Below are 24,297 nucleotides of genomic sequence, written 5' to 3'. Positions count from 1 at the left end.
CAAGGCGGCCCCGCACCGCCCGGCGCCGGCAGGGGCGGAGCCTCCGCGCCCGGCGGGCTGGGGGGAGCGCTTGTGGGCCGCCTGGGGAGCTCGTTTGCAGTCGGGTCCCCGGCCCGCCCCGCCACCTTCGGGAGACGGGAGTGAACGGGGGGAAAAAAAATCCACACCCCACAAGGCTGTGATCGTAGTCGGCAGGATTCGAACCTGCGCGGGGAGACCCCAATGGATTTCTAGTCCATCGCCTTAACCACTCGGCCACGACTACACCTGCGTGAATGCGTTTTCCGGCCATACTAGATGTAATCACCCGGGCTGCTGCGCGGGCCGGGCCGGGCCGGGCCGCCCCGCCTCGGCCAGCTGCCGCCGAACGGCCGCAGGGGCACGGCGGGGCCGCCGTCAGGAACGAATCAGGGAAACTGAGGATTTTGATTTGGTATTTAGGGCATGTCTCCTCACGGGGCGGAGTGAAAGACATAGAGAGAGTTTACGCTTAATGTATTTGTAATATAGTTCAGTATGGTGTGTATCGGTCTGTTTAGAGCAAAAAGAAATGGTTATACTTCGCTAAGTCCTGCGGGAGGAGCCTGTTCGTTTTGTGTAGATTAGAAACACTTGATGAGAGAATGGCCCTAGTCCCCTTAAAAACAGGTACGCTCCCAAACACAGGGCTCCTACAGCGCTTGGGGAACTCGGGGCAGGCTCTGGCAGTGCTGGGCTGGGGGCAGCAGGCCACCGTTTGAGCCGGGGCACTGAGGGAGCGGCTGTGGCCCCGGGCTGCCTCCTACCTGGCAACTTAAGCAAGCGGGATATTTTTTTTTTTTTTTTTGCGCTTTATTTAGCGTTTTTGAGGAAAGTCCCATGAAACAGGGTCTCGCCTGTCTTAGGAGGTGTCAGCCACTGGTCCTCCAATGCGTCGTCTGGCCTCCTCTGTCTTCAGATGGAAGGCCAAAGGTCTCAAGGTGGGTGCACCACCAGTGTTGTCAATGCTGACGCTTCGAGACAAACGATGGAGGTGAATGCTCTATATTATTATATTTGATTAGAAACCCAAGGAAGCACCTGAGAGAGAGAGAGAGCACCTGTTAAGCAAAACAAAGCTGAGACAGACAGCTCAGTGCTTGCACCCCCCTGTTGCCTAGACCGTTCAGAATTTGTCAGCCCGTGATGAAGCGGGGGCTGCAGTCCTTAACAGCTCCAAGCAAAGCCTCTTAGTTACAAGGTGCTTTACAATTCTCCTGGTATTCCAAGTAATGAGTTGCAAGCCCTGTTTGAATTCCCTCATGCTTAAGCTTTTATTTCACCATTCCATTTTCCTCCCCACACATCCTGGGGCTCCGTTAATATCCCAACCTCTATCATGGCAGTGCTGCTGGGGGAGATGTGTTGGGTAGGACAGTTGTGAGCCTTTCCTGGGCTGATGTGATGGAAGAAACTAAATAGTGTTGATGCTGCTCCAGCTCTTTTAAGTGGTCCCTTGGTCAGGACTCGGTGTCGTGTAGGTAAATTCAATCCAGAAGTGGTGGATTTTTGGGTGGAATTTTTACATTCATCTCTTGCAGCTGTGGAGAGTTTAAACTAATCACAATTCTCCCTGGTATGCTATCATCTCTGTAATTTGAAAAAGGATCAGAAGCCCACAGGCTTGGAAAATCTTGAAGAAACTCTTGTCCTGAAATACATCATCACATGTGGAAAAGACCACTTGCTGCATCATCTTAAAGGAGCTTAAGAATGCTGAAATCCGGTATCATTCTGGCATTCTTTCAAATGACCTTAGAAATCTGAGTACATTCTCCTTTGACTGCAAAACAGCTTCTTTCCCTTTCCATCAATTCTGTGGCTGTCAATGTGTCTGTTGCAAGGTGCCAAAAATGTATGGAGTGTCTATGGGATAACAGTGCCAAAATCAGGAGTACCTCAAGGCCTTCTCCCATGAACCTACTGCAGCATTTGCTCAGTTGGAAAGCATTTGAAACCAAAAAGAAAAAAAAAGGGACAGACCTTTAAAAAATCCCTAAGATTGTTTTCGTGCAGATTGCTGCCTGCTGTTTAGATCTCTGTTGTTCAAAACTTCTGAAAGGCCTGATGCAATCAAAGAGACTTACTGGGTCAAATTGATTCCAGACCAGTCGCTGGAATCACACTGAGGTGAATCTGACATACTGGGCTTTCAGCTAAGCTGTGGCCAGAAGAAAGGAGTTGAGGTCATGCCCTGAATTTTGCCTTCTCTTAGGAAATGAGTGAATTTGCTTGTGTAAATCATGTCTCCCACTGACTGCTTGGGGCTTATATTGGTGCAAACAGAAAGGTTACTGACTGCTGACAGCTGGAAAAGTGCAGAATGACCACTTTGTCTGATGATGATGCTTTTTTTTTTTGATACTTTCTCAGTGTATCCTTAGGAAGAGAGGACAAAAAGCTGGAAGGCTGTCCCAGGTGCAAGTCATCATGTTCTTTAATAATGAAGCTACTGCCATCTTTCTCAGCAGTGCTGATAAAACTGGATTTTACCACCACAGTGATGAAGGCAAAAAAATTCCTAGGGCAGGATGTTAATCTGCCTCTTCTGTTTTCTCTGGGAACCAAAGAGAGCTTTAATGGAGGTTGAGCAGAGCTTTCCAAAGCCCTCTTCTCTGAATGAACTCTCCAGGGCTTGGGTGATGATAGAGGTCAGCAGAGCCAGGGAATACCAACGCTGTCATTCCCTAGTGCAACCCACTGCCAGCCAGGAGGGAAATGATTGCAGGGAGGCACTCTTTGATGTAGCGTTGGCATGTTGCATCCCTTTCTGCCTTCCCATCTCTTGCCCCAGAAGCTGGGATGGAGGTAGCACAGTGGCTGCCTCTCACCAAGGTGTTCCAATGCATCCAGCAAATTTAGAATCAGTTCATCTTCTTGCTTCCAGTCACAGGATATTGCTCTAATCCTGTTCCTGGTAACACTCCAGTATAATATCATTTTGAGTGACACCACACTTACTTTCCAGTAGTGGTACAATGCATCAACATGAGCAAATTCAGGCTGAATGTAGACTCTTGGCCGTAATTTAACCACTAGCAAGCATTTATGTGGATGAAATTATTCTGTGTAAAGGTATCAGATTGGGAGACAACTTCTTGAAAGACTGCTTGGCAGCAAAAATAGCAGTGTGTGCAAGATTCCTTGTATAATATTATTCGTTTCTGATGTTGAGAGACAGCCTTGGATCAGAGGACAATTTAAGCTGGAGGCCAATTTCGGTCTTGGACTTCATGGCCAATCCTTCCATCAAAGGTGTCAGCTCAGAGGGTGGATTTTCAGCTTGGTTTTCTGGCACAGCTGCCTCACTTGTGAGGGACCAGACTGGCATCAGGACTAGAACAACTTTCAGTTACTTCCAATGTTCCCTCAAATTAATCATTTCAGGTTTAGGGTATGTGAGCACCCACCATCTGGTCCCTGGGCTACACAGTTCTCCTGCAAAGAAAGATATTCCTCAGAAGAGCAGGTAAGTGTCTAGAGTGACAGTCTGAGCCCTTGATGTCAGCAGTAAACATACTTTTGGATGTTTGTAGCCACACATGTTCATTTTCAAATGAATGTGACATTGTGGTGCTTACCAAAGGGAGAAGAAGGTTTTCAGCACAGTATACAAAGCAAAAAAATACTTGTCTGGGGGCCTTTTAACAAACTGGCATAGTCCTGAAAATGGCTTATAACCATGACATTTCGATCTCCATGAGGGCATAATAAACATTGTAAAGTCATTTCTGGAAAAAAACTGTTAGCTTGTAAGGTTGTGTATCAAGGAGGTCACACTTCCAGATCAATGATAATTATGTGTAACTTCAAATAAAAATGGTGTTGCCAGGCTCTGTGTGTCTTTACTGCACCTGCATTCTCTGGCACCAAGGGTGTCTGTCCCTGTAAGCAGGGCAGAGGGAGGCACATGGTGATAAAGCAGGTTAATGCAGAGGAAATCTCTCATCACAAGGAAAAAATGTTTCCATTTAAAAGATAGAAATAATAATTAGCAGTAAATATAAAATAATTGGCCTGCCAGGAAGGACCTAAGCTGTGGAACATGAGTAGTAAGGAGCAAGAATCCAGCAGAGAGGACTGGGGGCTATTGTGGAAAAATCCTTCCTGTCCATTGCACAGCTGTGGTGAGAGACAAACAACATGCAAGACCATCCTAGCTGAGGGACAGAGGAGCTGAAACCAACGCAGTGATAGTGTTACATCACCCTTGCCAAGGCTGGAAAATATTTTTCAGGGATGATTCTCCAGATGAGTTGTGAGCTGGGAATAACCAGCCCATAAGCTGTGGGGTCGTGGCGTGAGTATGCATGTGAGGAGGAAGATTGCTGTTCATGTGAACTCCATGCTCCTATCCCACTCCTTGGCAGGGCCGATTCTGATTTTTCTTCCTCAGGCCTCAGGATGCTGCATCTCAGAGGGGGGTCAGAGGTAGCAGTTGACAGGGTTGGTGTTCTCACACATCAGGTTCCAGATATACTCCTTTGTTTTACTGCATAGCATTTGCCTGACTTCCTCTTCTCTACAAGAATCCTGTTCAGTGAAAAATACATGTTTGGCAGAATCACACCTGTGTAATGAATGCTATTTGCACATGTGATTTTGTACAGGCTTTTGCAGTTAAAATGACTTAGAAGAATGTCAAGAGGAACAATGTCTTTTAGAGCCAAAAGCTTCCTTATAAAACCTCTCTCTAGGAGCTCAATAAATGCTAAAAGGAGATCTTCATGTCTGTAAGCCAGTAATGAGGTTTTCATTTGGACTTGAAATAAACAGGGTTTTTTCCAGTGTAGTTAATAACAGTGCGGTTTTTGAAAGGAGGAATGATTAAGGACAAAGTGAAAATTAAAAGCGAGAACCCCACTGATTTCAGTGGGGTCAGGATTTCACACAGAAGGTGAAAATCCAGTCCATCTCATTGCAAGTATCTCTTCCTTGCCTGAGGACACAAACTGGTAGCTCTCCTTCCAGCTCCACGTCGTGTTTCCCAGCAGAGGGCATTGCAGGGTGACATTACTGGTTTTTAGGGCAGTCTGGCAGAAGGTAAACTGAACTCCAAGGGGTTGTTTGGCCGGTCTAAAATTTATCTGTCTCCACTGGGAGAGTAGATTATCAGTCATTTAAAACCAAAAGATGCTGCTAGCAAACTCTGTAGTTGGAAGATAAAAGGAATTTTTCCTTACACTCTAAAAAACTCTAATTCCTGAAAGAGCAAACTAATGCCAGAAACCATTTGTTCTTCAGTGTGTCTATAACACAATTTATTTCCCTGTTTTAAATGACACTGTGGGCTGAATTGTAAAGGCTTGTTTCAGGCTGAGATGCTCTTGACGATCCATAAAAAATAATAAACTGTTCCCTATAAAAATGAAATGCAGAATTAAAGTAAAAATGATGTGAGCAACAAGGAGAAGAGAGAAACTTCATCATATGTGGTAGATGTGAATGACAAACATAATTTCAAAATGAAAGCAAGGAGATTTTTAAAAAGACAGGGGTGTGCTGTGTATCGAACCAACAAGGCACAGGGTACCTGGGTGCCTATGGGCAGTGCACAGCCTTCAATGCCAGGTTTCTGTATTGCCTGCCATCTCTGCCCCGAGCCCTGCAGCCCCCCACATTACACATCAGGAGCACATCCAGGGGACAGACAGGGATGTAGCTACCATGCAGGGCAGATGAAGTGTCCTCTGAACCTGGCTCCACATCCTCGCCAGTCCTCTCCCATAACACTAGTGCCCGTCCACTTTCTGGAGGCAGTGGATTTACTGTACATGATCAGGTTGACTCCATAACACGGGCATCCCATCAGATCTCTGTCTGCAGGCAGAGTTTAGTCCAGCTTATTGTGTGGCCACACAGCAAACTGAGTGGGCACATGCCTTGGAAGAGGAGAGTGAGAGATTGAGGGAGAAGGGGAGGCTGAGAGGTGTGTGGAGAAACAGTACTTTCTCTTGTTTAGCATTTGTTCTTTGGCAGGTCGCAGGAGGATTCAGCATGTTTGGAAGTCAGTACTATCGTTGTAGTTTTACAGGTGGGGAAACTGAGGCACCCAGGAAGTTGTATCCTGCCTGGGCTCATCACATAAAATCAGGGCAGAAGTACTAAAAGCAATCCCATCTCTCCTGTTGCTAAAGTCTCAGCTTAGTACGTTGTACGCTCACTGTGTTGCACCGTATTTATGTGCTGCGGTGAGAAGCACTTGCAAAGTTAGAATAGTGCAGGTGAGCAAGAGTTAAAAAACAAATTCTCCCACCTTGATTTTTGATAGCTTTCTCACTCAGGTTAGTTTACAGTGTTAAAACCAAAGGGACTTGAACAGAGCAAAGGTCCTGAATCTGAAATTCAATGAACGATACTGAGGGAGTGGTTGAGGTATTTTATAAATACCCTAAAAATACCTAAGAGGCATTCTGCTCTGGAGGACTTGAAAGGACCGTAACCTTTCCTACAGTTTAACAGCACATTTCTCCATAAAACTAACTTAAGAGAAATTCCCCGCATTCCCACACTGAACACTTCGCACTCTTTTCAAACTTATGATATAGCAGTAAATATAGCTTATAACCATAAAATTAAGGTTATGTGGACTTGTAACTTTTTATTTTATGCTAGCTCTGTGGGCCACTAGCAAATTCTACAGGGGTTACTGTCCTGAAGTCTGTAATGAATTACATGAGTAAAGTAAAAGGAAACAAAATGCAAAACAGAAAACAACCTTCACTCTTTAAACAGACACATGGGGTGTTTGAGGGGAGAAGAAGGGCAAACAAAGGGAAGGGGAACCCACCATGAAATTCACAACTTCTCATGCTCTACAATTTCAGTCTCTTTTAACATAGTTCTTTATGCTGTACAGGGAACTTGCTAGCTTACATGTCTGTCATTGCACTCCTGGGGTGTTTAATGGCTACAGAACAACTCAAGAAAGGGTGATAGATCTTGTATGTAATGAGTAGCGTTTTCTTGGAATGCCACCAATGAGATTCTGGCAACCTGTGTCAGGTGAAGCTCAAATGCTGTGCAAAATTTAGATGATTTTTCCTGTGGTGTACTAAAAAATTGGTTTCCGTGTAGCTGCATCCTTGCAAATTGTATTGTGGATTGTGAAATTACAGAGCCCCTGGCTTCTACAGAAAATGTGCACTGCTTTTATTATCTGGTTTTACAGTGCCTAGAAAACCTTTGGCTTTCCAGTAATGTAAGTGTGAACTAAAACTTAATAAAGATTAGTCCGCTTTTTTTCAGTAGTGACTGTAGAGTCAAGGTGCCTCAGCTTTTGGGTTCCTGAACAGAAACTCTTTAAAGTCCTCTGCTTTTAAAAAAAATAGATGAGCAGAATTTTGTGGAAATCAGCCCTTTCTCTGGTAAATTTGTGACCTTCTCCCAGTAGTTCTGTCATCTTGAAAACTTTGAAGGCCAAGAGCCACCTAATGAACAGCGTTGTTTATCATGAAAGCCCAGTTTACTGAAATCTCTGTCTGGCTTCTGCAGGGATTACAAGCATTTGGACAGCATGGAAATTGGATGCATCTTTACTGACTCAGGCCCTTAGCTAAAAGAAATATAGCCACAGCAGGAGGGGGCTAAGGAAGGGAGCGATTAATTTAGTTTTCCAATAGTATTGCAACAACATGGCCATCGTAATTTAAAAGCCTTTGGAACAGTCTTCTTCATTTCCTCCTATCCCAGTCCCTCAACTTTTTGTCTTGGTCTGGCTTTTGTTCGCTTCACGCAGCCTGCCAGACCAACCCGAGCCTGCCTGAACCCAACCGGTTGGTCCCTGATGTAATCCCAAATGGTGACCTGTGAGGCCGACCTCAAGATTTGCCGGGCGGAAAAGGACCCACTTGGTTTTAAAGTGCTGGCTCAGTTTGTGAGGAGCTGGCAAAGCATGTTTTTCTTTTTACTTTTATAGCTTGTTCCAAAGTCCATGGAGGATACACAGCTGGCTGGCAATACCACAGCTAATTCTATGGCTGCAGAGTCTTAAAAAGCCTCTGGTGATGATGCTCGAAAGCAATGCACAGGAGTAGTGCACACTATGTAATATGTATGCTGCCTACAGACCTGCGTGCTCTCCACAAATGCACAACTTTTGCGAGGTGTTTCATTAATCTGTGGTGGAAATAAAGCACACATTTCTATAGATAGCAAGTTCTAAGTGCTCCTGATATATGTAAATTTTGATTTTATCCCACTGCTCCTTGCTCTCCCTGTCTAATGCCACTGAAAGTGAATGACACCTTCCAAACCTGTTTTACATTTTGGAAATTGCTTGTGTCTGGGACAGAGCAGGCTGTTGTTTTGAAACTCTTTAAACGAATATTCTGATTCCAAATGAATTCACATTTTTCTCTTGTTTGGTTATTTATTGATGATAGTTCTATTTTCTCTAGAGTATATATATTTATGAGCTTTCTTTTTTTTCTTCTTGGCTTCTGTGGGATTACCAGTAGTCTGAAAAAGTCTACAGGACAGAAAGAACACTGATTTACTGAAATTTCATCTAAATCATGACCCAGAAAAGCAGCATGAAGAGAAATAAACAGTAATAACTGTTATGGAAGTAATCTTATTTTATCTCTTCTGATTAAGGCGAATTGCAAACATCATAACACATGTCTCTGTACTAGCAAACTCAATGATCATTCTATGAAACATGGAAACTATATAGGTCTCCCAAACACTTGCTGGTAGCTAGGATGAGGTAGTGTGTATTTTCCTGTTGTTGGGTAAAGTCACCCACCCAGTCTTTACATAATGGCCACCTGTGAGCACTGACATGAATTATTTTACTGTGAGCATGACAGAGCTCCTCACCTTCACTCCACTAAATCTCAGCATTTCTCAACAACATAAATCAGGACATCTGCAGCTGAAGGTCACACTCCAGTTAGATTTGGGTACCTAAAATTTAGATGGGTTTTAAGCACCTCAGGGAGGCAGCAGCATCAGAGAGGGAGTTTTGGGGATTTTGCAAGTGGTGCCTAATTCTTTTTTTATCTTGCATTTCCTCAGATGTCTGCAGTTCTGATGCCAGGCAGGCTCATAGCCATCTGAGTCCTAGCATCTAAACCAGGTGGGGATCTAGAACTAGGTCTCCAAACGGGACAGATCTTCTAGATGTTCTCAGAGCCCAACTCTCAGGCACAATACCAATAAATCCTGAAAAGGGTGCAAGAGAGCCTCCTGTCTTTCAAAAGTTGTGGCTATTTCTTCTTTTACTGCCCCCCACCCTCAAAGCCTAGAGATTAGTGCCCTTACTCAGAATGTGGAAAATCCAGCTTCCATTCCATCCCCTCCCAAAAAAAATCCAGAAATATTTTTCCCACCCATTTTAGGAAAAGGCTTTAGTCTCTCTTGCTTGGAGAGGTGTTCTCAGATCCTCTTGTGGTGCAAAAAAGAAATCAAGACTCAGTGGCTACCATTTAATGCTTGTTAGTTGCTACACTAATGGAGTTAGCTTTGAGGTGTTTTTAGGGACACACTTCTCCAAGAATGTTTTCAGTCATTTTTTTCTTTCTCTTTGAATAATTATGGATAGGAAAACATCTCTGTAGGCTTTGGAGCACAGACCGGAACCTGAGTCCTACTTTTTCCAGGCGAGCATCCCAGCTGGATATGCAGCCATACTTGCATGATTTTTCACCTGAGAGCCTGGAGGGATATCTTGTGGTTAGGGCAGGGAACTTGAACCTTTTAGGTAAAGGAAAGAACCGCTGAAGTGCTCTATCCAGTAGGCTACTGTATAAAACACTGGTGGTAGGATCTCTGTACACCAGCTTTTTAAAGACCATAATGATCTGTAGCTAGTTTCTGAAAGAAGGGCTTAGGGAGTGACTCTGGAGCTCTTGATCTCAAGGAGAAGGGTGCTCTGCAGCATTAAGAAAGGAGCTTCAGCTGTGGGGTGAAAGGAAGCTGCTGACACCCTATTGCTGGCCACGTTTCATGGTAGCTAGCTCTGGATTTATGTCCCCTTAGTGCTGGGGGTGTTGGGATCCCTTCCTGGGATTTCTGACTCAGTCTGCACACATAGGAAGCCTGCCTGTGGAGGGGTTGGTTTCTATTTCAGCACCTACAATTCAGGCTCTGTGGCTTTCAGCATTCAGTCTTTGCTTCTTGTATTGTCAGAACTTTTAAACCACAAAGTTGCCTAGTTTAGTGAATCTTGCTTGCTCAAGACTAGAGTTCAGACATGCAGCTATTGATGTCTGTCTCAATGGGTTGGGATTAATGAGTCTTTTTTCTTTATACCATTTATCTGGGGAATACATCTGAGAGAAGATCCAGCTCCATAGTATTTTTATTTGTAGACAATCTAAGCTGTAACTATTGGTTACCTGCAGGGCATAACCATCTGCTCATGCTATGGGTACTGCTGAAGTCCACCCTGAAACAGACATCCATCTTCTTCACCCAGGCTTCTGTGAGGCCTCTCCAGTCGGCCCTGGCACAATGTGAGGTAGCAATCTAGACTGGAGTTGGCAAAGGGATAAATCAATGCAATGTAGTCCAAGACTGAGGAAAAGAAAAGCATTGGATCATTAGCTTAATAAAGTATTTTTAGCTACAGCTCCTCTGTGTGGATCAAGGGTCTTATTATGAGCAATGATCTTTCACCCAGTGCTTTGGCAAATGCTGGGCAGAGCCACTGAAGCGAAAGATAGTGAGCTGAACAGCTGACGAGGAAAGAAAATAACTTGCCTCAAGGGATACTAATTTCATAAAGGTAAAACACTCCGGGTTGGGCATCGACCAGACTCAAGAGCTGTGTCCTTTCTTTGCAAATGGTTTCCAGGCAGCTAAAATACTCCTAGGATGTCTGTGTGTCTGTGGTCTTGATTTTGACTTCCTTGTCTTTTTTCTTCCTCACCAATTTCTCCCTTCTTTCCTTTTCTCTCTTTTCCTAAGTACCTTCTTGGCCACAGGTACTGAATTACTCCTTCTTTTTGTGTCCCTGCAACCTCACCAGCCAAACAGTGGCCTGAATTGAGGGCCCTGCCCCTAGCCTGCCCTGTCCTCACCTTGCACTGTTTGGGCAGAGGACCCCACTGCTGAAGGCTCTGTACCTCCTTAGCCACAGGTCCCCGACACTGCTGAGCTCCTGTTCCCTTCCCACGCACACTGGCTATTCATCCAGTCATCATCTTCACCTACCCTGGCACCCACTCAGGGCACCCACTGATGTCCACCTCATATCCTCGGTGTGTCACCTCCCAGCCTTGACACCTGGCAATACTTTGTGGTTCTTGTGAGAGAAAGAGGGGCAAAGACTCATTCCTAGAGATAAGACATAGCTAGTGGAGGATGTGGGGCAGAGATGAGGGAGGAGAAGCTGTTGCACTTGCAGGCAGGAAGGGGAGAGGAATGAGAGTGGCTGAAATGGACAGACATCTCAATGAGGGGAACACTTTCACAAAGAAGCCAGTGTGTGGGAGAGCTTGGCTGGTGCTTGCTAACTTTATCACAGGCTACACTTATCCAAAAAACAAGGAAGGGAAAAAAAAAGAGTTTCCACCAGGAGAAAACCTGGGAGGATTTGCTGTTTGTTGGAGACCAAAGTGTGAGCAGTTGTCTATGCCTACCACACAAGCGCCAAGCTCCTGTATGATTCTGCAGGCAGGTTATTAGCTTTAGTACAGTTTTAAATTTGCTTCTATTATTTGTTTTTACAAATGTCCATGCTATATCTAGCATGGGAAAACCAAGACTAGCCAATGGAAGCTGAGCTGCAAAAGCAAAGTTGTCCAATGAATGTAAAATGGAGTTTCATATAATCATGCATTTTATAATCATTATGATGAAATGTGATTGTTTTCCAGGCAAGAAATGACAATATCTGTAAAACTGCACCTGCAGCAAGCCTGTATTTTCTGTATAGTTCTGATGGAAAATGTGAATCATGGATTATTATAGTTTGGTTTTTTTTTGTAAGTCATGGGTTTTCCATTATTTGTTATGATTCCTTTAGGACAACACTGGAGTCTTGAGTATTAAATGTGTTCATATGCTCTGGGGTACCTGCATGTAGTTTATGTGCAATTTATGGAAAAGAAGATAAGTGTTTGAGAAAACCGAACTCTACAGCCACTGGAAATTGGAGGGAGAAAAATTTTTGCAGCTAGATCTCACAGTCCGAGTTAATCACCATCACACTGGTATAAATCCAGAGTAACTCTACAGGGAGCTTAATAGGTCCTGACCACACTGCTGCTGAATTAAACACACCTTGTGCCTAGCATGTTGCAAGCCACACTTTGGTGGAAGTATCCTTTGGTGGATGTATGCAAGTCCAGACAAGTTCGCAGGCAGGATCCCAATTGTTTTTTATAGTACTATTTTGTGGTGCCCTGCTGGAGTTCCTGGTCACCAAAGCAGCATAATACAAAGCTATAGTGCAACACTAGAAAATACAGACCTAAGGGGAAAATGTAACTAATGAAAATATTACAGAAATGTGATACTAAGATTAACAAATGTCATTAGACAAATTGCCAGCTCTCTCTAAATAGTGCTGTAATGACCCTTGAAAGAAAATGAATAGAGTATTTCTGAAGATATTGTAGGAACTAGACTATAACATTTCATAGGTTGTGTTTTCCCCTTTGTGCGCATATAGTCAGGGAAGAATATACCACATAGGAAAATTAGTGAGCCTAACACATTTAACATCATGGCTATCCCTGGCAGACTTTCCATAGTTAGCTTGAAATTGTGTTCCATGGACGTACAGTACTTCCTTTGATTTGTTGCCAATATTTACTTAAGCAAATTGAAGAGCTCATGCTACACTAGGGTAGAAAGAGTGACAAATTGCAAAAAAGCAGTAAATGTTAAAGCTAAATTTTTTTTCAGCAGAAATCTGAAGAACTTATTCTCATGGCTGATAACTTTAACAGAATGAAAGGAAAACATACGAACATGTAACACAATCAGGAAGTGAAAGCTTCTGATAGAGGAGACAGGTTCAAATATTTGCCACACCTGAAGAGATTTTGGCGAAGTATTTTTACTGGGTTCACTGAATCACGGTTGATCAGTCTTCAAAACAAAAGCTTTGAATCCTAGAAAATGTTTATCAAATATTCTGCTCAAATGTGAGAACTGAGAGGCTAAAGTCTCCCTACAAAAAAAGTGCCTGCAGCTTCAGTGTTGACTTCAGGATAGAATTTGGCCCATTGTAGTTCTTTTAGATTATTTTCTTATTGACAAAGTTGTATTGCTTTTGTTTGTTTGTGCATGTGTTTAGAAAACCATTGTAGAAACTGTATTTTCAGAGCCATGAAGCACATAATACAGATGATATGGACCAGAACTAGATCTGAACTGGTACACTCTGATTTTGCTCCAAGTCAAATCTAGGTTTAGATAAAAGTTTTACAGTTTCTGGAATGCAAAATGCATTTTGCATTTTAAATGCAAAAGAGAGATGCATGATCTATTATTATATGCACGATATACTATTATACGAAAAATAAAAATAATTGGAAATAGGTTTAGTGGGATGTATTCTCTCTCTGGATTTATACTTGCAGGAACATATGGTGTATTTCTGCAGTTATACTGGAGTACTGCTGGTTTATGCTCGTGGGCACTATTGGAAATCTGAAGACACATGTGCTACTTAGTTCATATTAAAGCCAGGTGAGTATTGTATTAAAATATTTTTTAAATGCTCGTTTCAACAAAAAAGGGAGCTCAGTGGGGTACAGAACTAATGAAGTCTGGTATCCCATTGCCTTGTTACTTCTAGGTGGAATCTTAGATATTTGACGGAAGCTGTCAGTCCAGTCAGATGGTATTCTCAGACCTTTTAATCGTTTCTGTTAACATAGGGATACCTAATTGCTTTTACTGAGAGGCTGTTCGTGGAAAATAGGCCTCATCACAAACAGATACTTATTATATATTTGTACAAAAGTTTATAAGAAATGTGTGTTGTGAACAGAGAACAGTAGAAAGAGAGAGCATTATGAAATCTCTTTGATTTTGCTCCTTTACATAGACCTTCCAGTGATGTAAGGATCAGGTAATATTGTTACCAGGTGGGGTAGGTAAAACCAAACACATTCCTTGAATAGTAAATAGCATATAACAAATAGCAAAAGAAAGAACTGAAGTCAATCACTTCAGAACAATCTAAACAGCTGAAATATGTTCACTGACACAGTTATTTGAACAATTGTGAATAACAACCAGATGAATTAATGTCAAAGTTTGTCCATAATAATTCACAAAGAGAACAAAAGGCTTAATCCACTAAATAAAACATTAGCTATGAAAAGCTTGCCCAGCTCTAGTTCATATACTGTAAAAGGAGGCTGGCTTAAGATATGCTTTATTACTAAACTCAGATAAGGATATAGGGAAATGCTGCCTGAGGACTTCATTAAAGGAGCTATGGACTATGAGATCTAAGAGTGGTCAATAGGTGAAACGAAGGTATTTTTACAATTTTTCATGACTTTAGTGTAATAAGAAAAGGACGTTAACCAGTGGAACTCGGGGGAGGAGGCAAACAGAGGAAAGTCAACATAAGACAGAGTGCAAAAAGATAAAACATCTTTTGGCAAGCTTATATTAACTTTTTAAACTGGAAGGGTGAATACCATGGACAATCCCTCCCTTACACCATTATGCAATGTCTTCCACCCCATTTTTTCTTGGTGGCCCTCTGTGTCAGTGGACACAGGTCAGCTGTGGGTTTAAATTGGCCCTGGCACTTTATGAGACCTCACTTGATTCAGGTCTGTGAAGTTCCTCAAAGCAAGCCCCTGCTTCTGCAGAGTTGTTCTTCCTGCTGTAGACAAATGCATGTGGCTTTACTGTGATAAGTTCCTCAGGTTATGTTGACCTTAACTAGTGAGTCAAGTGGATAATATCCTGGTGGAGAGGGAGGACTTTGTGAGCGTGGATAATGAAAATCGTCTCTCAGGTTCCCTGGGACACCACAAAGAATGGTCACGCACACAAAAAAGTAAGAATGTGCATTTGGAAGGAGTGTTCATCACTGGCGTGTTACTTTCTGATGGAAGACTTGCAGGGCGTTAGAGTCACTGTAGCTTGCATCCAAGTCCGAGTCCGTGAATTACAATGCATCCTCTGCCGAGCAGGACTTCATGCTTTTCAGTTCTTTCACACTCAGCAGTTTTATGGATTTCAGTATGTAACTGGGAAGGGTTCATAGGTTTGTCCTAAAAATTGCAGTCCTTTGAAATAGGAACTTTATTAATTTGTAGTCATATAAATTTCATACACCTTTGCAAATCTTAGACACATCTTCTGCTAAGAGTCACAGGTACTTAGGTAGGTTACTAATAATATCTAGAGAAAGGTAGTTGCTCACTTGCAACAGCTGGCAGAAATCACTGAACAAAGAGAGAGATACGTCTTTCTTGGGTGGGAACCCTCAGAAGAAGAAGGGTCTCCATTGAACAAGAATCTTTGAGGATTTCTTTTATAGATTTCTCCCCAGTTCTCTTCCACTTTCTTGGTCATTCAGGGGCTCCTGAGTTCTCTTCAGTGCTGGATGGTGAGTTCAACACAGAGTTTCATTCAGAGTAGGATACACAAAGGGCTATAGTTAGTGGAGGGAGTCTTTTTGCTGTAAAAGAGATTTGTATCTTCATTTTCACTTGATTTTGTGGGTAACTTGAGCATTGACTTCTCTAGTTTCCCTCTATACTGTCCAAATTGATCTGTGCTTATATTATTGTACCTTTGCAGCTTCCAGACTGCTTCCATTAAAGGCTCACAAGGACATAGATGAGCACAGATTCATTGAGTGAGGTGTCCTGTCTGGTTTCAAATTCCAGATTACCTCTCTCCCTCACCCTGCATCCAAGGCACTCATAGATACTGACTTTGTGGTTCTGAGGACCAGACAAATTTTGGGAGGAAACAGGCTAGTCAAATGAAAAAAACCCCAACCCTAAAACCCAAAACAGTCCTCCCAAAAATTCAAAGCAAAGCACAAATTCAATAACAGTGGAACTGCTCTGTGACCCTTCACAGGTGGGAGTTGAGGAATTAAGGAAACCTTAGAAAACTGAGGTCATGTCTGCTCAGCCTAGACATTAAAGATCCCATGGTGCTTTATATACTAGGGGAGGATTTACCCCCATGTCCTGACCGAAATGTGACCTTTTCCCCAGAGCAAAGGAGCATACCATACTCTGATTAGAGGCTCTTCTCCATCCTGGAAATGTCTGCATTTCGATGATGCAGCTTGTGCCTTTGCGTAAACACACACACAAGCGTATAGAGAAGGACTTGGGTATTGCAAGGGGCTTTGGACACAAAAGCAAGATTCCCATGAATCAGAGTGTGAACAGGCTTATGGCCATGCCTTATGAAGTATTTGGGGATCCCTTTTTTTAGATAACCCTCTTTATTTATAATTAATACAAAGGGATGGCCAGCAGTGCAAGCAACAACATGTAACAGCTGTTGGGCTTGATTGGGCAAACATTCTCGTGTATTGGGCATTTTTACACGTGTGGGCAGTCCTTTGACTTCGTCAGAACTGTTAGCAGTAGTGGTGATATTTACCGATACTAAATTCAAGTTGGGAAAATCACTTAGGTGAGAAAAAGAATTTGCAAGTATACAGTTAAACTTGCAAGAATATTTGCAGAGCATAGCTTTGATTTATCGTTAGCGTTTGCCAAGTTCTGTGCTAATGGGTCAGAATTTGTCTCTCCTACTTCCTAATTTCAAAAAAAAATTCCCAACACAATTTTATTTCATCTTTTAAAGCACTTTTGACTCTAGGGATCAAAATAGCTTGAACTTCTATGCTAAGTTATACCAGAAAATAATTTTTGTTGCACTGTAGCATAGACTTTGAATAGTTGCTGTTTCAACAGAAAAATAAAAACCATCCACTTAATGTGTAATTAATAGTTTGGCATTTCCCTAAGGCTTTACCCAGGACCCTTTCTGTTTCTGTTTTGTATTACTGAACTCCCTTGCTAAATATTTCCAGATCATATAGATTTAGATAAGACATGTTCCAGAACTTATAACATTTTTTATTTTGACTTTTACAGTATTTATTAGTGTAACAAAAACAATACTTTGACAAGTCCCCAAATAAATGGTAATATTCACCCCTGGGTAGCTAAGTGAAATGTTCGGTGGCTGTAGTCCATGGGTTATTTAACCACATTCGCATTGGAGACATAAAAATTTTGACAAAAATTTTGGTGCAGATTCCTTAAAAACCTGTGACCCTCTCCTTTGACCAAGGGCCTGATCCTGTAGTTTGAGTAACACAGGAGGACATTGGCAGACCCAAGAAATGCCACTGAAACCCAGGGAGCTCTCCTGGGTATACAAGGAGATCGCAGGTTTGGGACCTAACCTACTAACGGCGCTCCTTTTGAGCTCCTTTGGGCATTCTCCAGGACCACTCTTACCTGTTTCTATGCATAATAAAAAGGTGTATGAAGAACAACTTGGTTAAAACTCTGTAACTCAGAAATGGAGAAAATATCAGCTGGGAAAATATCAGAAATTCACAGATGTCAAAAAGCTAATTATGATAAATTGATACGAACTCCTGCATTCCTGGAGTTGATAGAGAGTTTCACCCACATTCACCAATAGGTATGAAATTATTAAGGCCACTTTTATACTTAATACTATATAAATGTGCACTACTTCTGATGAGCATAGAAAGGCCCATTTCTGTGTAACAGATTGTGTGATTAAGGCCTGTAAAACCTTAAAGGCAACATTTGTCGTCTTTGTTAAGCTTTTAACACACTTTTGAGACTATTCAAAAACTAAGGAGCCTTTGGAATCCAGACTGGAGCTCACGAAGTGTGTGCATACTAAAAGAAGGGCTTTGTAGAGTTCTCTGGCCAAAATGAGCACATTTTCTCCTTTACAAGGCAGATCTCAACTTACAGCTCCCTAGTCGTATCTTCACACCACAATTCTTTTCCTGGTGGATGCAAGTCAAGTGCACTTTACCTCCACTCCCTTTTGTCACCCACACAGGCTTACAAGTTAATTTTTAAAAAGAGAAACACCAGTTCAAAACCATGAGCTGGTGAGTTACTGTTTGGGGATATTAAAAAATGATGTTTTAACATTTCCCAAACCAAATATTTCTTTTGCTAAGTGAAAAGTTTCAACATAAAAAAGAATTCCTCCATTTTTTAATCCCAGCCAAAATTATTTTTCCAAACGTGACTAAAACTCATTTGTAAGTTTATGCTCCTTCCAGAGTTCAGTTGTTTGATACATTTATTGTTTGTCTAAAAACTGCCTGAGTTGCACCAGGTTTGCTATATGATGCCTTCACCTCAGCAAGGCTGAGGGGCACAAGGGTGTTTTTCTGACAAAACACATGAAGTATTTTAAGTAACTTAAAAAAGTATTTTTCTCCCCTTGGTCCTTCCAGAATAGACAACGTTGAATGTACATTCAAATATTAATTTTCTTGGAACATGCCCACTTGTTCGTTAACATATTCATAGGATTGGGTGTGATTTAATGGGAAGCTTCATATTTGGATGAAGTTCCCTCTTGCCTATCTTTTCCCAACCTGTACTTCCACGTGTACATAAAGGGTATGTATCTGACTGCACGAACACATGGAGAAGTTTGAGATTCATTTTATATTAATTCTGAGCACGTATTATTTCTTTCTTCAGTATATGGAAAAGCGATCGGTTCCTTGTTTGGTATCACTCCACAGACATTGTCTGACACCATCTGGGAATGATCATAGCATCTATGATTGGAAATCCCATGTTTTTACTCTGCCTTTCCTATAAGAGTGTGAAACTTCATGTGCTGGTCCACATGTGCTAGTCAACCCTTTGCAAATAAGTTATTTTTATAACAGCTCTACAGAACTCTGTCTCTTTGCAAAAGACATGCACCTTGCAAACTAACCGGATCTGAACGTAATGAATCTGAAAAGAAATTAGCCAGCCCTCAAGTCTACTGTCCACCAGTTTATATGCAGAACTTCCAAACTTTACAATCTCTTTCTTTCCCCTGGTTATTTTTTCACTACAACTACCATCATGTGTTGGATCAGTGGTGACACATGAAGTACATTTCTTGATGATTAAGAAGCTAAGTGGTGGTAAGTCATACTTACCTATTTATGTGTATGAAAAATTAGCAATATTTGTGAATTGCTGAAGGTCTCCTTTGAAACTAAAAGAAGATTAAATCTTTCTGATTTAGTGTGATTAAAATAATAAATGTAAAATTAAAATTAAAAACCTGATTCATGGCCTGCCAGTAGAATTAATATATTACCAAGTCTCCCCCCAAACACAGTTTCAGCATTCTTATTGACAAGTTGAAAAATGCTATTGGCATCTCTGTGCAAATTATGCTTTCCTTGTTTTGTTCTGGTATCTGAATTTCTCTAGGGATTATGGGAGGAATTTGTGACTCTCCTGGGGGTAGATGCAACAGGAAAATGAGTGGGAAGGGAGTAGACAGGTAAAAGAGGGACAGAGTAATAGCAGTAAGAGAGGGCTGGGAGGGAAAAAAAATGGCAGGTATTGAACCCCTATTGAGCAGGCAAGGGAAATTTCTTTCCAAGTAATCAAGCTACCATTCTATATTATTTTCCAAAACTCTTATTGTAACTACTGTTACCTGTAGCCTGTTGAAATGGATAACTGCCATGACTTCAGTGGGAACACAATAAAGTGAGCCCTAAGTACAGCTGGAAATCCCACCTGTTGCATGTTTTTAAGGTTACATATTCAATTTGCACTGGTCATGTGCACAAAGTTGGAGCACACTCTGCTTAGCTTCAAAAAGGAGAAAAAAACTCAGAAAATGAAAGCAATTCTTTATCCCTGAGATAGTTTTGAATTCTCAAGACACTCTTCTTAGGTCCTACATATTTTTGTGTTCTGCTAGATGGAAATATTTACATCTGAACTAGGGCCTAAGATATGCTGTAGCTTCTGCTTCCCTGAGGTTTTTATGACTTCAGGGCAAGCAACATTTGAGTGTATGGGCAACTTGTCCCAGCTGGGCTGGTGGCAAGTGGGTTCTGCTTGCTTAGGTGAAAGCCTCTAGATGTGAAAGCCTCTAGATACAGCATGCTATTGATGCAAGAAGTACTTGTAAATTTGTCATAACTTGACAGAGTTACACTGAAAGAAGGTCTTGATTGTTCATTTTGGTCAAGAGCAGGAAGATCACAGATGACCAAAAGAAATGGCTTCTTATCCGTAAAAAAAATAGCTCATTCAGTTGAGCTCTGTGAACAGGGCAAAGAGAAAGGCAGGATGGAACCAACAAGCCCACATTTACATAGACTTGGTAACAACACAGCTTGAGGTAGCTGTTGTCTAAGTCTACCTGAGGAAATATGATCTAGGGTTCCTCCAACTGCAGGTTTCTTTGGGGTCTGGAGTAGCTTTTTCAACAGCCTTTTCACAAGCCTTGTCCTAAGCCCATTGACTCTGCCTTTGGAGAATAGCTGAGGGCAGGAGAGGGGTAAAGACATGTTAGGAGTCAAGAAATAAGAATCCTTTTTGTTTAAGCTCATATCTTGTGTTTCTGCCTCTTCCATTTATTCATGTTGCAGACATGCTCAAGGGAACAGCCATACTCTATAGTACACACTAACAGATAAGTTGAAATGGATCTTTTCAAAGAGGGGGTCCATGCAGTGTTCAAAAACCAGCCAATTAGACAAGCTCTATAGGACTAATTCAGCAGAGAGATTAAAACAGCCATAACTTAAGAACATGTGCAGAATAATACAAATGAGCAAGTGGTCAGCATGTTTGCCTCCCTTCCAGGTCCTCCAGGCTTGCTCTAGGTATGCTGTGGGCTTGAGAAATAACACATCACAATATGTGATGAATGTGTGATGAAATAACACATCACAATAAAAATCTGAAAACACTTGAACAACCAGGTGCACAGTTTACCCTCATGGTCTTTTCCTTGACATCTAAACCTTGATTGAAATCTCTGAGTAAAAAAAAGTGATGTCTGAGCATGGAATAAGCCAGCAATGTGTCACAGAATCACGGGAGAGGTTCAAGGGGAGAAAACAGAGTCTTTGCTGAATGCTTAGCTACCATTTCCCAAGTGAAAATACAATGGCTTCTATGCTGATCACAATTATGCTATTATAAATCTACTGTTTTCTTCTGTGTTACCTTGGGTGTACAGCACTGTAATCAATCTCACAGTCTTTTTGGGTCTGCTGGTGTCAATGAATTGTATTTTCTCACCAAGGCACACTCAGAAGACTTCTCTCTGCCTTGTCACCCAGCAAGTGGTCTATCTTCTGAAGATAAAGCATGAAGATAAATCATGTCCAATTCCTGCTTCCTTTAATGAATATTCCTTATTTAGTAGGGCTTAGGAACAAAAATTTGGTTCTAACTGGCATCTAATTGGGCTTTACAACCTTCTATTTTGATTTTGAGGTTACCAGGCCAATGCCTGATGTTTTTGCTCATTCATTTGACAGATGAACCCATTGGCTTCAACGTGAGGCTCGTCTGTATCAGAGCTCAGTCACAAAGCTATAGGGCTGGAAGGGGTCACAAAGTGTCCCACCACCCACGATAGACATATATGTCTAGTTTGTTCCTAAAGATCTGCTCTGTCTTCCCCAATAGGTTGAAGCTCTGGTCCACTGCTCACTCTGATCATCTCACAGACTGATAACTCTTTCCCTCTTTCCCTACATTGCTCTGAAATTTTCTTTACTGCAGATTAATTTTTCATCCTTTCCTCTGTGGCCACAGAGAACAGTTCATCACCTCTGTCTCCAACAGCCTTTTTCATATTGGAAGACTGTTATCATATGCCCCTTCAGTCTTCTCTTTTCTAGACTAAACAAACCCAGTTCCTTCAGCTTTTCCCTTATAGGTCATGTTTTCTAAACCTCTTAACATTCTTAAGTTTTTCTTCTGTGTAAAAGGGAAGACAGTTGTTCTGGGAAAATTATTTCCCCAGCATTTGGCCATAGTGGGTCCCTGCTGTGAGAGGGTTTCTTCCTTCCTAGAGAGAGTGTTACCCACCTTTGAGTTAATGCTAGCCTGGATGTCTCACATTATCTGTTGCCAGTCTCTGCGACCACTGTGTGGTGTGGAAGATGAAAGTAGCAGGGTGAGGAAGTATTAGTGAGTAGGGGTAATGTGTGCTAATGTGTGCTAAGTTGTACAGATTTAGCATACAGATGACAAATTGATTGAGAAGTCCACACATTTCATGGTTTCCAAGAAGCCCATCTCTAGGAATCCCTCCTTAAAGAGGGAAGTTAAGTGGTATCCTTCCTGGGACATGCTGGAGGATGGGCACGATGGAATCATGGAGCATCGGTGCTGGTGTTCTCAACTAAGAATTGATGTTTGCATTGCTAGAGGGAAAGCTTTCTCTGCAGTGAAGTAGAAAAGTATTTTCTCCTTCTGACTTTTTCTCCCTCTGACCTCATGCCAGTGGTATTTCTGGAGGAAGAACTGGTCAGGCTTGACCCAAGAATCCAGAGTTATCTTGACTCTCCTCTAGCCTGAACATGCAGGAGTTGTTCTATGTTCTACTGATTTTTGTACCTGAAGCTTGAACTCTTCTTTCCTCTGTTACTCATTTTAATGAAGTGCACCAGAAAACACAAGGATGATGAAAAGCCTCTTGAAGTCCAGGTTTTATTTTGTTATAAACCAAGGGATACCAGCCCTGGGGGATCCCTTAGCCCCATGGCTAGTCAAAATAATGCGGGGGGTTATATTAGCATTTTCACATTTCCTTTCCATGGGGGTGGAAGACTGAAAAGTGTCTTCAAATATCTTCAAATCCATTATCATGTTTATTCAGTGTCATCATCACTTATTGCCCCTAATTCGATACATCACACTTTCCATCCTTTCTGAGTCTGGCATTGCCGAGTGGCTGCAGCCTATTGATTCTGGCCTGCAGTATTTCTGTGACAATCACACAGCAATTACTCTAACATGTTACATTTGCCACAGTCTTAAATGCTGATGGGAATACAAATCTTTATAGATTCATCCTACAAATCTAGGGTTACCTCTTAATTAGCCCAATTAATTTCTGCTGAGCTTAAGCCCTATTTATACTGGCCATGACAAAGGACCTCACCTCTGCTAGAGGACAGAGTTAAGCCTACTTCCAGCTGAGATGGCTTATGAAATGTTTTCACAAACCTGTGTGGATAGCACCAAACTGTGTCAGAGCCACATTTACAAACTGCGTTCTCCTTCAGGGACTGGAGACCCAGTTCAGAAAAGGCTGAAAGAGCCACTTGTGTCATAGTTTACACTGTCAGAGCAGAAGGCAAACACTAGCCAGCGGGGTGCAGCTACAAACCAGCCAAAAACTGTTGGATGCTGTGTTGGCTGGGAATAAGGAAAGCACAGGCACTGCCTCTGCCTTGCCTGTGAGCCCCAGTGGGAGGGTTTGCCAAGAGGAGAAGCCTGTGGGGCTGACCAGAAGTGAACTGCGAAGGTGCCAGTAGACAGGCACAGTCATTTTTGCAAAAGGTAGTCTAGTAGTGGACGTCCTTTGACCTTGATGGGATGGTTGCATTTCGTTGCCTTCTGTATACTAATGCAGGAGGGAATTTACTCAAGGCTCTAGAGATATTCCAGAAAACCACCAAAGAGAAGACCTTATGAATCCTTCTTCAATCCAGCACCTCCTGGATACATCCGCAGACTGACTGCCTGGATCTCCAGGTTGATCCCAAATTGTTGCTGATCCCTTGTGCAGTCTGGAAGAAAGTCACAGACTTCTGGACCAGGCTGTTCCTTCAAAGTAGTTTGTATCTTCTGTTTTCCGTGTTTAATGTTAAACACAGTCATACCCCATGTAACATTAACAGCAACAGGGCTTCCTAAAAACTCCAGAGATCATTCTAACCTTCTGCCACTAACTGATTATTTTTACCAATTTCCTGGACTTTCATAGGGTGTTTGCTTTCCCGTTTTATATTTTTGCAGAGTGGAGATGAGTATCATCAGGCTGCAAACGCGGCTAATTAAAAAACGCCATCCATGTTCACATACAAGAGTGGCCAATTCAGGAGCTGCTAGCAGTTCTGCCAAAAGCTGAAACACCACATCCTTCATTTCATTACATTAATTGCTAAAAAATATTCTTTTTTTTTCTCCACTGGTAGGATTAGAACTTGCCTGGTACCTAGTTTGGCAGCAGGAAGGATGGCTTTTTGAATGGATGTTTAAAATAAAAAACAGTTGCTGACGACAGCAAGGCACTTCAGCTTTCTGCCACGAAGAATAACTT

The 24,297-nt window shown here is 42.1% G+C and overlaps 1 non-coding gene across 1 annotated transcript; it reads right to left on the bottom strand.

Annotated features, from left to right (window-relative positions):
• Positions 1–183: 183 nt before the first annotated feature.
• On the bottom strand, positions 184–265 carry TRNAS-AGA (transfer RNA serine (anticodon AGA)). Its single transcript has one exon. It is a non-coding gene; the product is annotated as a tRNA-Ser (tRNA).
• Positions 266–24,297: the final 24,032 nt, after the last annotated feature.

Source organism: Nyctibius grandis, chromosome 3, assembly GCF_013368605.1.
Source record: "Nyctibius grandis isolate bNycGra1 chromosome 3, bNycGra1.pri, whole genome shotgun sequence".
Taxonomy (NCBI): Eukaryota; Metazoa; Chordata; class Aves; order Nyctibiiformes; family Nyctibiidae; genus Nyctibius; species Nyctibius grandis.
This window is presented reverse-complemented; position numbering and strand designations above follow the sequence as displayed.